A 14,731-nucleotide genomic window follows, 5' to 3' on the forward strand; every position below is an offset into this window, starting at 1 on the left:
ATTTCTTTGTATTTGAAACCTCTGGGGTGAGCAGCCTAGCTTGTTTCTGTCCTGCTGGCTACTACCAGATGTTAGCCTGCGAAGACTCCAGCAAAGGTAAGGTTTGATCATTCATTTTCTGGGCTTTAGAAAGGGCAAACATAGAGCAAGGGCTTTGGAGAAACATCTTTTTTAAAGAAAGGAAATACATACTTACTTTTAATTTTAAAGAAAAGATTACATAAATGTGTTTAGAAAGGATTATTAATAGAAATAAGATTTGCACCCATAAATCTGTCATTCTCACACAACCACAGTTATACCGTGTTTCCCTCTAGACACTTTTTACTCCTAGGTCTGTCACATATTTAAGAATTTGGATAATGCTGTATATAATGTTTAGCATCAGGAGCATTTTCTCGTGTCCCTGAATGTTCTTCTGAAATAGTTTTTAATGGCTGAATAACATCTGTCTTCTGTGTGCAACGTAATTGATTAAATGATTTCCCATTGTTAGATAAATGTAGAACTACTCTGATGAAGCCGGAGGTCCTGCCCGCTCAGCTCCCATTCCAGCCTTCCTAGAAACCCGCACGGGGCTTCTCAGAACCTTCAGTGCTTGTTGCACTGTGGTTGGGAGGTCACTGGGGAGGTAGAATGTGATTATATGATGGAGAACTGTGAATGCAAGACTGAGGGACAGGGTGTCCTCTCTTCTGTCCTTTCTCTTGGTCTTTTCTTTGAGAGGCTAACCTATGACTAGTTACCAGTAGAGAAAATTAAAGGAAGTTCATATGTAATCCATTTCTTCAGTGACTCATCCAAGATCCAGGCGGAATGGGTAGACAGAGAAGCCGGAGTAGAGGTGATGTATTAAGAAAGAAATGTCAAGGGACTGGCTGGTAGCCATCATGAGGGACACACATGTTGAGTGGAACGGAGGCCAAGAGATGCGGAAGGAAAGTCATTTGTCCTTAGTAGGAGATAATTTCAGGATTAAAGACCTGAAGTGTTGAGTAATCCAATTATTGATGATATCTGCTGTACTCCTAAGCTCAAGGGTCTTTTTTTTTTTTTGAGGAAAAAAGGCTGAATGACATTCCACTGTCTGTACATACCACAATTTTGTTTATGCATTCATCTACAACACAGTTGGATTGCTTCCACTGTTTGGCTAGGGTGAAAAGTGGCCAGTGTGTTGAAGAGTCATTTCCACTAATGTTACAGCCCCCCAGTTTGAAGGCCAGGGTCAGAGTGGAAAAGGTTAAGCGTGCCTTTGTTTAAGGAAGATCTGGGAGCAAGCTTTTTAGTTCCTAGTGGGTAGCGGAATCCTTGGTTATCATTTTCTTCTGTGCCTCAGCTTGTGTCTCTTATCTTTGAAGTACTCTTTCCTCTACTTCTTGTGCCTAAAGTTGGATGTAGTCTTGTTCTTTTAGTTCAGGGAGGCAGGCAAGATTGAGATTCAAAAAAAAAAAACACACTCATGAAACATACACACATGCATATGACAAAGCATAAACAAAGGAGAGTTTTCACAAAAATGTCGATATATGAATTTCTTATCTAATGGTAACTAAAATATGTAATGTAGTTTGGTTGGAATAGCTATCTTTAGCCCATTTATCTCTTCGTACCTAATAAATCTTGTCTATTGCCCGCGGTGTGTGTATGTATGTATATGTGTGTATGTGTTTATAGCATGTTAAGCACAAGAAACTGGCATTGTATAGTCTGTTTTGTTAGATCTCTTCTTCTTTGATTCTGGGGTTGTAAGAATCAATAGATGGCAAATCAACAGATTCTCAACTCTTGGATTTCAGCATCTATCATATATCAATATTAACCAAATAAAGCCGTCAGAGTACTTAGGGACTAAAACTAGAGTTTAACAGTATGATTACAGCTGATCCAGAGGGCCCCATCCTGGCCTGAATGTCCTCGGACACGTTGAGTGGTTGTACTTTATGGCTATAGCCGCATGGCCGCCTACAATTACTTAGGTACTTGATGACTCCCAACTTGTTTACCGAATTACCCCCTCTATTGTTATTATTTATTATCATAGAAGAAATGCATATTCATTGGGTAGAGATCAGAAAATAAATACAAAAATATTAAGATCACTTAAATTTCACTATCCACAGATCATAACTGTTAACTTTTTGCCTTATTGTTTCTATATTCCTTTTCACATTCCACTAAGTCTATATAAAACATTTATATTAATACGAGTATATGTATATCCCCAAACATAGATAATAATATACATAGTTTTGTGTAACTCTTACAATAACCTTCGCCTTTAAAAAATTTAGACTATATGGTAAAGGTCTTTCTATACCAATAAATATATATATTTGTATGTTCACTTTTAATGGTTGAATGTATTTTATGGGATTTACTTATAATTATTAAAATAATACGGTGATATTATAGAAAAGTTAAAAAATATAAAAACCACCTCATATCCATAAGGATGGCTAGTATCAAAAAGACAGACAATAACAAAGTGGGCAAGGACGTTGCGAGAATGTAAGATGGTATAGCAACCACGGAAAACAGTATGGCAGTTCCTCAGCACACTGAAAATAGAATTACCATATGATTCAGTAATTCCACTTCTGGGTATTTACCCAAAATAATTGAAAGCAGGGTCTCGAAGAGATATTTGTATCCTCATGTTCATAGCAGCATTATTCACCCTAGCCAGACAGTGGAAACAACCCAAGTAGATGAATGCATAAACCAAAACGCGGTATGTACAGACAGTGGAGTGTTATTCAGCCTCACAAAGGAAGGAGATTCTGACACATCATGCAACATAAATGAACTTTGAGGACATTATGCTAACTGAAATAAACCAGTCACAAAAAGACAGATACTGTGTAACTCCACTAATATGAGGTATTTAGAGTAGTCAGATTTGATAGACAGAAAGTGGAAGTTGGGTTGCCAGGGGCTGGGGAGAGGGAAGAATGGAGAGCTTTTTGATGGCTATCGAGTGTCAGTTTTGCAGGATGAAAAGAATTTTGGAGACTGGCTGCACAATAATGTGAATGTGCTTTATCCTCCCGAACTGTACACTTCTAAATGGTTAAGAAGATAAATTTTATTTTATGTGTATTTCACCACAATTGAAAGTTAGAAAAAATTCACCAAGGAAATAAGCAATATTGCACGTATAATTGATGTTTAGGGGTATGAAGTTCTTTCTGCCTTTTCCCCTATGTGGACAGTGTCCAGGTGTCCAGGTTCTGTGTCCCACCGCTTTGTAAAAAGTGTGGTATGGAACGTGACGTCAAGCCTACTGTTGTCGTCAAGTCACTTGATCCCCACCTGGGGCAGTAGGCAACCTTGGAACCCTTGGTTCATGTGAGTCACCCCAAGAATGTTAGCATTTTCCGCTGTGAGTGCTGGGCCCCCATTGCTGCCTTTCTTAACCCTAATATGTGGGTCTCCTTGAGCGATGGCCAAACATCGATTTGTTCCTCTTTATTTAGAACCCAAATGTTGTGGCCTGTAAGAAAGTAAAGGTTGGGTTTCACACATTTGATGGAATTGGAAAGCTGTCTTTCAGGAGAACTAGAGAAAAAAAATTGACGTGATGTTGGTACTGTGAAATGGAGCCAACTCCTCCCTCCCTCCGCATCTTCCACCCGCTAACGGTTGACATTTAGATTGCTGTCTCTTTAGATGTGAGTCCAGGCTTTTTCTTACAGTTGCAGCAGCCCGTTCTAGTAAAGCTCGCTGAAGGGCAGAGTCATGATGGCCCTGTCGTTGAAGTTTTAAAATAGGATCAGATCAAAACTTTCCCCTTTGGAAGAACTGTTTTAGTTCGAGAAGCTGTAAGTCCCGGTCTAGATTCAAGAAGAGCACACCAGTCCCTCATTCTACCCTTCAGTGACTGATACCAAGATTTTAATCAGCTATTTTAACCCACAGGTTTTGGAGAAGAGTTCATGGATAATTTTACCCACATGAAGTGTTAAATAAAATTCACATTAAGACTGTTCTTAGGGGCGGGAAAGCACCTCTGTAAAGAATGAGGACTCAATAGAAGGACAGCACCAGGAAACCAGGAAAGTTAATGAGACTTGACATTTTGTGTATCCTTCAAGATCTCGTACGTAAGATCTAATATTTGCTGTGTCATTAGACTTTTTTTTTTTTTTTTTAATTAAAGAGCAGGGAGTTGTGGTTTTTTGACTTTACGATTATATTTGATTTATTTTTTAAATGTCAATTAAAATTTGATTGACTTTTCTTCTGTCATTAGGCTGTTTCAATGTTAGCCATTTCTTGTTATCACCACAGAATTATATAATATTTTTTAAAATCTAAAGTGGAAAAGAAACTTCATTTTGCTTACTTAAGGAAATATAGAGCAGGGAGTTGTGGTTTTTTGACTTTACGATTATATTTGATTTATTTTTTAAATGTCAATTAAAATTTGATTGACTTTTCTTCTGTCATTAGGCTGTTTCAATGTTAGCCATTTCTTGTTATCACCACAGAATTATATAATATTTTTTAAAATCTAAAGTGGAAAAGAAACTTCATTTTGCTTACTTAAGGAAATATTTACGTGAATATTTTGGAGTTTATAAACCTAAACGTGAAATAGTTTTCTTTCCTGTTTGAACAGATGTTTCCATAAGTGCTTACTGTATGAAAAGCACTGTGCTAGATACTAAAGATATAGAAACGAAAAAGGCAAAATTCTTTCCCCAAGGAATTCACAGTATAATGTGGGAGACAGATATATTTAAAATAATGTTTAAAAGTGTTAAGTCTGTTACAGAGCCATGCTACTTAAATTTTTGTGAGAATTCTCACTTTTGTGAAAAGAAGGGACTTTCTTTTAACTCACTGCTGTATCTTCATTTGTTCGTTCAACACACATACGAGTGTGCCTAATCTATGCCAGTGCCTAGCAGAGAGCAAACAGTCAATAAATACTTATCAACTGAATACATGAAGAATTGAATCTACTCAAGCTCAGGAAGTGGGAGGAGAGCAAAGGGGGAGGACTAGAAAAGGTTCCCCTGGAAAGTGGTGTCTGAGCTGAGACCTGAAGTGTGTGGTGGAGGGAACTGCACATATAGTGGAGGAGTGGGCTTGGTCCAGCCTCCACTGCTGCAGGCAAAAGCTTGGAAGCCTGGGGACAACGGGTCACCACTAGGGGGTGCTGAGTGGGAAGTAACTGCACAGAGTGTCGAGGGATGAGGCAAAAGAAGTTGGCCTGGCTGAGATCGTGAGTCCCAAAGGGGAGAAATGAAATGGTTAGATGGGCATTTTGATAGCTCACTCTAGTGAGGTGAAGGACAGAATAGAGGAAGACATGGATGGAAATGGAGATTATTAGGTGTTTCGGTCCCATTCTACCCTCTCCTCCATCACAAATTTATTAAACACCTACCATGTCCTACGTGTTGTCAGTTGCTGGGGATATGAGTTAGAGCTGGTTGCTTGTCTTTATAGTCTCCAGCCAAGTGTAGAGTTTGTGGGGAAGGTCATTCTTGCCCTGGGGTTTCTATTTTTTCTACTTATGTTATAAGTTTTAAATTTATAAAACCTCAGTGTTTAGAAAAAAAATAACACGAGAAATCGGATAGGTGAATGCATAAATCTAGTTTTTGCACATTTAAGTGACTGCTTCTCCAAAATGTCACTTTTCATCCCCAGTTGCCTTTTTGTCTGAAATGCACCAATGAAGCAATCAAGAAGAATTGATTAATTTTGTGCTGTGTCCTTTTCAGTTCTGTGTTTTGTTTGTGCTTCAAACTGTGACAGTTGAAATTTCATGGTAAAAGAGAAAAAGGTTTTGCATTTGGGGTATGGAGGAAAATGACTAAATCAAAGAAACTAGATAAGAATACCACTGCCACCCCAATATAAGTGAGGCCCTGCTCAAGGGCAAAAAGATACAGTCGGGGTTGTAATTTTGAAATGAACAGCATGGTTCATGCTCCGAAGTTCTGTGTAAAAGAACAGTGAGTGATCGGTTGAGGCTTTTAGTATCATTAAAATTAACAAGCTGAATGATGTGGCAGTGTAGCAGCAGTTATTCTAGGTTCTTCTATTTGGTATTTAAAGATACTTAAATTGTTTGTTTGTTTTTTTTGCTATTTTTTGGGTGCAATTAGTACTTTGATTTTAACCTCTATTAATGTGATCTCTCTGATTTAGATATGCCTTGTGCTGACTTTCTTGCTGTAGACACTCAGCCCCAGTCGTTTTGACATGCATGGAGTATTAATTTGCTTTCCATGGCAAGAATGAAGTTAATGATTTTGAGTTTTGCTTTTGAAGACTCTGGAAGTATAGAATTTATACTTCATGTTTGAGGGATCTAAGCCACTTAGGTATAAGATATTTTCCTCAATGTTGCTGGTGAGAACAGAACCTGGGATCCATCTGCAGGTCCCATTCTTTCTAACTCTTGCCAAGTTTCTCTTTTACCAGGAAATTTAAAGGGCAGCGTCCTTCAAGACAAGTGGGAGCAAAAGCGTACAGCATCACTGTGCCTTCTGTGTGTGTGGATTCAGCAGACCACTAGGGTTCCTAGCACAAAGCATTCATATGCCATCTTCTTCCTTTATGTTCTTTGCTTTTACATGTGGTCCATCTTTCCTGTGTCTTAAAGCAGCGTAATTATTGCCGACTGGAATGCGTACAGCCCTACAAAGAGATTGTTGATCAAAGCTTGTTAATCGCAGAGTGCCAGGGCTGCTTCAGGTCTGCTTGCTACTGCAGTAGAAAACGAGCAACATGTTTTATCTCACTTTGCAAGCCCAGCCTTCATGTTAACAGCCCCGAGAAAGAATAGGACTGTTATTACAGATTTCAGTATTGCTTGCATACTGAAAACTTAACCAGATGGATATGTTTTTCAGATGTACATATCAAATCCCTTCCTCATCCAGCTCTGCAGAATTACCTAGGCACTTAACACTACCAACTAGCCTTAGAGAAGCACGATATCATGCTGCGCAGATGCTGAGGGGCCTGAGGAAAGAATGGCTGAATGATCTTCTCGTAGTGGAGATTAAATCTCACTCTCAAGGTTGGCAGGTTTGTCCAGTGAACACGACGTAGAGATGACTGCAATTCGCTCATATAGCTTGTTCCCAAGGGACTATCTTATCTAGACTCTATGGACTTGTTGATAAAGTGGTTAGAGAAGAAAATAGCATAGTTGAGTGTAACACTTGTTGGTGTTCGTGCTAACAACTAGTTGTATTTAAACTCAACTATAAGGAGCATCTCTGCATAGGATGTGCTCTCATGTTTTCATTCTAAATGTACTTTGAAAATTGCATCGAGTTGTTTGAAAACTGGTTGGCTCAGGGCAACTCTTGTTGAGCAGTGTCCTATGTGGTAGTCCTGCCATAAAGAGCATATCGACATCCCATCACTTGGGTCATTATGGTTGTCAAGGTGAGGTATGGAGAGGACTGAGTAAAAATCTATAGGTAACTAAGGTGCAAAAAGCTGGTTATAATTCTATCTCTTTATAATGACCTGGCATTTATTGTTAACTTATTTGCTTCACTGCCTGGTCTAAAATGAACTGTCATTAGAGCCTTGGAATTTTATTGAACTGACATCATAATCTCATTTCCCGCTGAAGATTCAGGCTAAGAAATATGTCCCTCAGTGTTTGCTTTAATCTGTAACAAATTAAAAGTTTAACATAAGCATAGTGAAGTCTGTCAATCCTTACAAATAAGAGTTTTGCACATTATGTTTTGAATGAGACTGTAAGACAAATGTGGTTCTTTGCGTTTAGCATCAGTCTTTCCATTTTGTCTTCAATGGCAAGTCTCACACTGTCAGTTCTGATACAGCCTTGGAGAATTGCTTTCAACCCATAGTGTGCAGACCTGTGGTTTGGTGAATGTAGTCGTAAACAGTAATGTTGACTCTGTGACATACCATGTGCAATGAGATCCGCTTCGTTTTTGTTTATTGGACCTTAAATTGTTCACAATATTGACCATTCTTGAACAGCTTTCTATTTATTTATTTTGTGTATCTGTTTTTATTGCTTAGATATGATTCCTAAATGGAACTGAGTTAGGCCGTTTCTGTGTTTTTCGATGCTTTGAGCTGTGCCCTGCTTTTAGAGGTGGGAGAATTTATTTTTATGGACCCTGGGTTATTCCTTTAACCATAAAGACATTCACCATTTTGTTCCGGTGTGACTCTCTCTACGTTTTTCTTTACTAACTATATTTTAAGGATGACTTCTTCTGAAAATACCGAGGGGCAGAATTACCAAATGAAGTAAGGCCTTCATTCTCTAGAGAGCAAGAATCTGTTTACAAACCTGCAGTATTTATTACATACCTCATTTAGCCCATTCATCATTTTAATAGAAAAATGAGTTATTTTAGATGATTCTGAAATAATTCGAGGTAAGCTACAGAGCCCCAGGCAGAATATGATTTACTCAGACAGCACCAAGCTATTTTCAAAAAAATATAATGGAATGATCAGCACCAATAATTTATGATTACTTGTGATAAACTTATCAGATGTCTTCATTGTCGCAGAAATTTGTTGATTAGGTTAGTTTAGAGGAGTTTTCGAGCTAACTTCTCCCCATTCTTCCATCTTTTGTGACAAATAGTTAGAGTCCCATACTTAGCTCTGTGTCTAAATATCCTCTGCCTGTTTACGACACTGACTGTAAATTTAATTCCAGATTTGTGTTTAATATTCTCTTGATAAGAGAGAACACCAACCAGTGTCACAGGGCCAGTTTCAGTGGAGATTATAAACCTGCTTAGATACATTTTCTGCTTAGACATTAGACAGTAATTCTTTCAAGTTTCCTTAGACTCTCTGATTTTCAGGAACAGAGTTAGCTTGATTGCCTGGAACCTTAGCTCTGAACCCAAAAGGAAATGCAAAGTGTTTTTCAGGTAGCACAATAATGCTCATGAACTTTATTGATGACTAGCATCACAACAGAAATAATTGGTATTTGGTTTTAGTACTTTTCACTTAACCAAAAGCTTTCAGTTCCATTATCTGGTGTTAATAAATACTTACCATGGGTAGGGCATCAAGCATTCTTGTTAGAGATGATAAAACATATGTTCAGAGAGACTGAATCCTGAAGTTTGCCCAGGGAGAGAGCAACAAATTAGATCCCCTCTGTCTAGGTAATCTTATTTGGGCCATGATTTGGCAAATTTAGCCATTATATTTTTAACCTAAATTGGATTGGACCCACTCTATTAGAAAGGGTGAGGGGATTTTTAGAGACAGGTATAGGGACAAATTACTGCAGACAAATAAAAAAAGGCACTAAAAACCCATGTGTATGATGAGCACACTCACGAAGTAAAAAGTAAAAAACATGATATCATGAAGGGCCTACTCAGCATAGAGGCAGACAGGCCAAGCCTTGTGTGTTATTGCTTAGTGAAATAATGAATTCATAATCATAAGACTACCAGGGATTAAGAATAATCTGTTTAAAAACAAGAAATATATTAATACATTTTAGAGTTAAAGCTTCCATCTACATCATTTTGAATTGAAAAAGTTCTGGCATTTCAATCTGTAAATTCATATTCCAAAAAAATTCTCACCTGTGACTTGCAGATGATACCAGTTAAATGAAATGTTATCGTATACTTTTATAAAGTCATTTTTGAGTGTACTTATTAAAAAATGTTTGCTATGACCTGTTATATTTTGGGAGAGGTGGTTAATATATATACAAAAAGACCTCGTTCATAGCACTTATCTATTTCCTTGCCCTTAGAAGAGCATCAGTTTATAAAGGAAGAAATTTCCCTTTTTCCTTTTATTTTTTCATTGTACAATGTAAACTCTTTATTTTCAGAAGTAAAAGATAATTTGATTATTTTTGTACTTTGCATAATAAAGATGCATTAATCTGGCAGGACGCTTGTTGAAGAGACTAGAGTTAGGCTTCTGGCAATAGATTATTTTTAAGCATAAATGTAATGTATGTTAGCAGTGTCCATTTTACTCATGCAGTAGATTCAATCAATTTTGTGTTTTCGCTGAATTTTGAGAGAAATTTAATGTGAAGATATTCCACAGGTTTTTCTTACAAAGTCAAGCTCTGAATCGAATTTTAAAAACTGTTATTGATCATTTTGGAGATTTGTTAAGTTAAAAAAAATGAAATAAATTTGAGACATAGTTATATAACTGTTAGTGTAGTTTAGTAACTCCAAGAATAATTCTATTGACAGCAGGTTAATTAATGTAATAAAAAAATTAGTTTATTTTCTAAAGAAAAGTTCTTTCTCCAAAGTTCTGATAGAATGATGGGGAAGAGCTGGTAACTAATATTTACTTTAGTGCTACTATTACAAGTTTAAAAGCAGAGTATAAACATTGCTAGACATTGCATGTGTCTGTATGTGTGTATAATTTATTTGTGTTGCGTTCAGTAAAGGCAATTTTTAGCAGCTGTAAGAAGTAGAATTTTAAAATTAATTTAAGTTTTTTACTTTTAAGTAATTTTTAGCTTACAGAAAAGTTGTAAGAGCAAAGAAGTTGGCTCAGATTTACCTATTTTTAACCATTTACTGCACGTGCTTATCATTCTATCTCTTCATATGTGCACGCACGCGCGCGCGCACACAGATTTTGGGACCCATTTGAGCATGGGTTGCAGATATGCCAATTTGCACCCTAATACTTCTACCGCTTAAAAATTAGTATGTTTCATGCATAACCAAGTACAGCCGTCAAAATCAAATTTAGCATTGATGCAACATTTTAATTTTTAATCCAGATTCCAATCATGTTCTTTATAGCAATTTCTCCTTCTAGGGAAGGATACATTCTAGGGTATATATTGCATTTAGTTGTCATGTCTCAAAACATTTTAAACATGATTTGCAAACAATAGGTCAAGGTGAATATTGTGCAACCTGCAATTTATGAATTATTGCTGTTATTGCTAGCTTTAGAAAGACAAAAGTAGAACGGAAAAAAAAGAGATGAAGTTTCAGGCATCTAGATTAATTTTCTGTATTGTGGATGAGGAAACATTTGTTTTGGATATTTTCTTTTAATGAACCCAAACCAAAACAATGTAAATGTTTTCATCAGAATCTGAGTAGATCTTATATCTCTGAAATGTAGCGGACACTCTATTTGTATCATTAAAAACTGTTAGTAAACTCTTTTCTTATTTTTCCGCAGAGTTTTTTGAACAATAATTTTATCTGAAATAGCCTTTTCTCTGCTAACCCCGCCCCCCCCACCACCCCAACCCCCAGGTACTGCTTCATGTAATTTTAGGAAAATTGCTGTTTTTCTTTATGCCCTTTGTTTCTGTCTGTTTAAAATGAGGACAAGGTCATCGAATGTACTTTTTTTTCAAGTCTGTTACCTTGATGAATAAATATATAAATACAGGAGTTTTAGAGAATGCAAAGTTCTATATACTTATAAATCGACTTTTCATGAAGTAATTTTGTTTTATGAATAGGTTACCAATTCCAGGAGTTGCATTTATTTTAATTTTCTTTAGTTATTAAAAAAGTCTATTAAAAAAAAGAAAAATAAAGTTGAAAGCCTCTATTTCCTTGGTTAAATTGAATTTTTGTTACTGAAAACTTACTCTGGTTAGTAGAAGTGGTTTAATCATAGGCACAGGTATAAAAGTAGTCATCCTACGGAAGGAGTGAGAACGAGAGGGGTCTTTTTCTTGAACGTAAGGGGAAGGGATATTTTTTGCTAATAAACTCAGATATTTGTTAGCACAATAAACCTAAATTGATAGCATTTAAAATACTTGTACAATCAAATTAAGCAACACGGAAATTGGTCTAGTTTGTACCTTTACAGAATGACTATTAAATGCCTGAAATTCCTGTATTATAGTGAATTAAACCATTTTACTACCTCTGGGTCCAAACAAAGATTCATCTTTTTAAACACTTTCTTTATTTTCCACTTATTTTCAATTTATTTCTTCGATTCATTAAAAATCATTTCTTAATTTTTTAAATCTGACCGTTGTATCTCTATCTTACCCATTCGGGCCATAATTTTTTTAATTCTGTGCTCACACTCACCCCGCCCCCCGCCATGTTAAACTTGCAGTATTTGGACTGGATTCTTTCGAACGTTCCCATCATTTCTTGCCATGCATGGGTAACAGAATGTATCCAGTGCTTCAAAGTTGTTTAACTCCTCGAGGATCTCGGTATATTATAAATGAGCTGAGTTCCGACCCTGAAGTCATCAAAAAGAACAAGTTCTAAATAACATCTTTCTTTAGAGTACGGCATATTTTAACCATGTATCTCCATTTTGTAGATCATCCTTTCCAAGATATATCTATGACTATACATATGCTTTGCATGTATATTATAATAGTGCTTTCCCCACCCTCTCTTCTTTTTTCTTCGTGTGTGTGTGTGTGTGTGTGTGTGCGTGTGTGCGTGCATGTGTGCGTGCGTGCGCGCATGCACGCATGCCTTGAGAACATGTACACCGGGCCGGTCGAGTGACACAACAAAAACAGACTCTTGAAGTCATCAGGTTTTGTCCTTGTAAATGACATGGTACACATACATGCGATGGATTAAAATATGTTCACCTGACAGAAATCTTTTACTTGACGTGAGACAGCCTCCCGTCAGTTCCGGTTGCAAGAAAGGTGGCAGCTGTGTGGAAGAGTGACTTGCGGGACTAAAGTTTCTCAAGCTCTAGTCTGCAGATACATTCGTTGCTTAATTCTTAGCTTTGAGTTGGTTGTAATCTTGTCTTGGCATGCTCTGTTTCCAGAAGATGTCAGTTTTCATGTTTCTTTGGCTGTTTCTCAAGATTTATGAAGTGAGGAAGGGGGCTAGCTTTTTGTTTGGCAAGTAGTAAAGTCTGTTTGTGTTCCCTAATCAATAATTGTAAAATAACTAGAAATTGATCCATGCCAGCTGTAAATCTATCCATGCATTTCTATTAATGTCTGTCATTCCCGAGAAACTGTATAAAAGACATTTCTGTTCCCATATCACTGACGAGAGGACCCAAGCAAGTAGCAGGCAACTGTGTGTTCAGGGAATGTTCTTATGGTGTGTACAGCTTGATTCAGTGCTTTGGGAGCCATTTCTCCAGATCTGTAGTATGTACATTGCAGGAGGTTGAAAAGGTTTCTAGAATGTGAGCATAACCTAGTTTGGGGGTTTTGAACTTGTCCTGCATACGGGTGGGATAACGATGTGCTTCGCTGCTACTGCCACGTTATGCCTCCCCCAAAATACGCTTTTTGGGGATTTGGTGTGACCTTGTCTTCGTCTCACTTTGGCTGGAGATTCTTGTTTCCCCCTCTCTCAAGGTAGAATTAAGGGGAACAAGTGCTGGTTGTTCGACTAGAAAGACCAGCACTGATACGCACACCTGTTGCCTGGGCAGAAAAGATGCTAGTTGATATTCGGGGAAGAGAAGCACACCTTCTCCTCCTCTCTCATTTACAACGATGAGATTGCCACCTTGTCACTGGAGATCTTGTAAGGCTCAAAGGCTCTGACTGGACGGGACACTTTCATTTTGGGAGGTCTCTTCTGTGCTTCTGGACTTCAGTGAGATGTCTCCTTTTCAGTAGTTTAGAAATTAGGGAGAAATAGTTGTCTTAGGATAAATTCAAAACATACTCTGCATGCCTCCAGAGTAAGACTTGCCTGTCACTGGTGGAATATGTTAACATAGTTAAAGAAAGAATGTGTCAATCTTTTTCAGTCTTTAAAGTTTTAAAAAGATTATTAATATCATGGGACATGTTTATAAATGATGTTTAATAGAATAAAAGTCAGCATGCTCTTTAACAATCTGTGTATCTGAACAGATAGAAAGCTTGGTATAGGATCTTTTTTCTTATATTTTTAAAACACTTCTGGGTTTACCTGATTCTCTGATTGAGTATTAATTTATCATATAGTAAAAAAAAAAAAAAGTAGATACCTTCAGCCATTAATTGTTGTTTTTAAAAGAGTTGTATATAAAAGGAAAGAAAAGATTCAAAAGGACAAGCCATGCTGTGTCATTCCCGTCCTGGGTCTGGTCTGACATCAGGTCCTGGTGGGTGCCTGCCTCGGCGGAGACGCTTATAGCAGATTCTCATAGCCTCCTGCCAGCACACTTTTCGGTCATAAAGCTTATCCAATAACTTCGATTTCTACATAGACGGCCTGCAGAAAGAGCATGTCTTAGCTGGAGGTCCCTTAGGCCTGTTCTCCTTAGCATATGTAACTCTTATTTTAAAGTGATAATTTGACCTTTTTAGTTGATTCGTAAATCTCTCCAAACTTCTGAGGCTGTTGACAAATGAGGCTTCTTCTAAATGTGCAGTACTAATTTCACCCAAGTAAGTAATTCCTTACCGGGGGCCATTTTGACAGGCGGCCTGATGCTGTTCCTCAGTAACAACCCCTGTGCCATGTGCCAAGTAGATCTCTCTTCTTCAGACCTTGGTGGAAGAAAGAGAATCAAGAAGGGTGTGCTGTGGAGGCCACGCCCCAGGATGCGAGAGCCCCGCCAACTCCGAGTGCTGCGGCCCACTTCACTTTTGCCCAGAACCTGCTGTTTGGGGCTTGGGCCACTTCCTTCCCTCTGTCTTGATGGCTGGTCACCCTTGCTGTAGAAGGAGGCAAAATCTACTTGCATAATCACCATACTTTCTGTTAGAACTTGAGGACACTCAGAAATCACCCTACCTACCCTCCTCCTCCTCTTTGAAGAGGCCCAGGGC

The 14,731-nt window shown here is 37.7% G+C and overlaps 1 protein-coding gene across 3 annotated transcripts in view; it reads left to right on the top strand.

The window, feature by feature from the left end:
* CHCHD3 (coiled-coil-helix-coiled-coil-helix domain containing 3) overlaps window positions 1-14,731 on the top strand; it is a 256,115-nt gene that overhangs the window by 96,854 nt on the left and 144,530 nt on the right. The window lies entirely within an intron of this gene.

This window comes from Pteropus alecto, unplaced genomic scaffold (assembly GCF_000325575.1).
Source record: "Pteropus alecto unplaced genomic scaffold, ASM32557v1 scaffold22, whole genome shotgun sequence".
Lineage (NCBI taxonomy): Eukaryota > Metazoa > Chordata > Mammalia > Chiroptera > Pteropodidae > Pteropus > Pteropus alecto.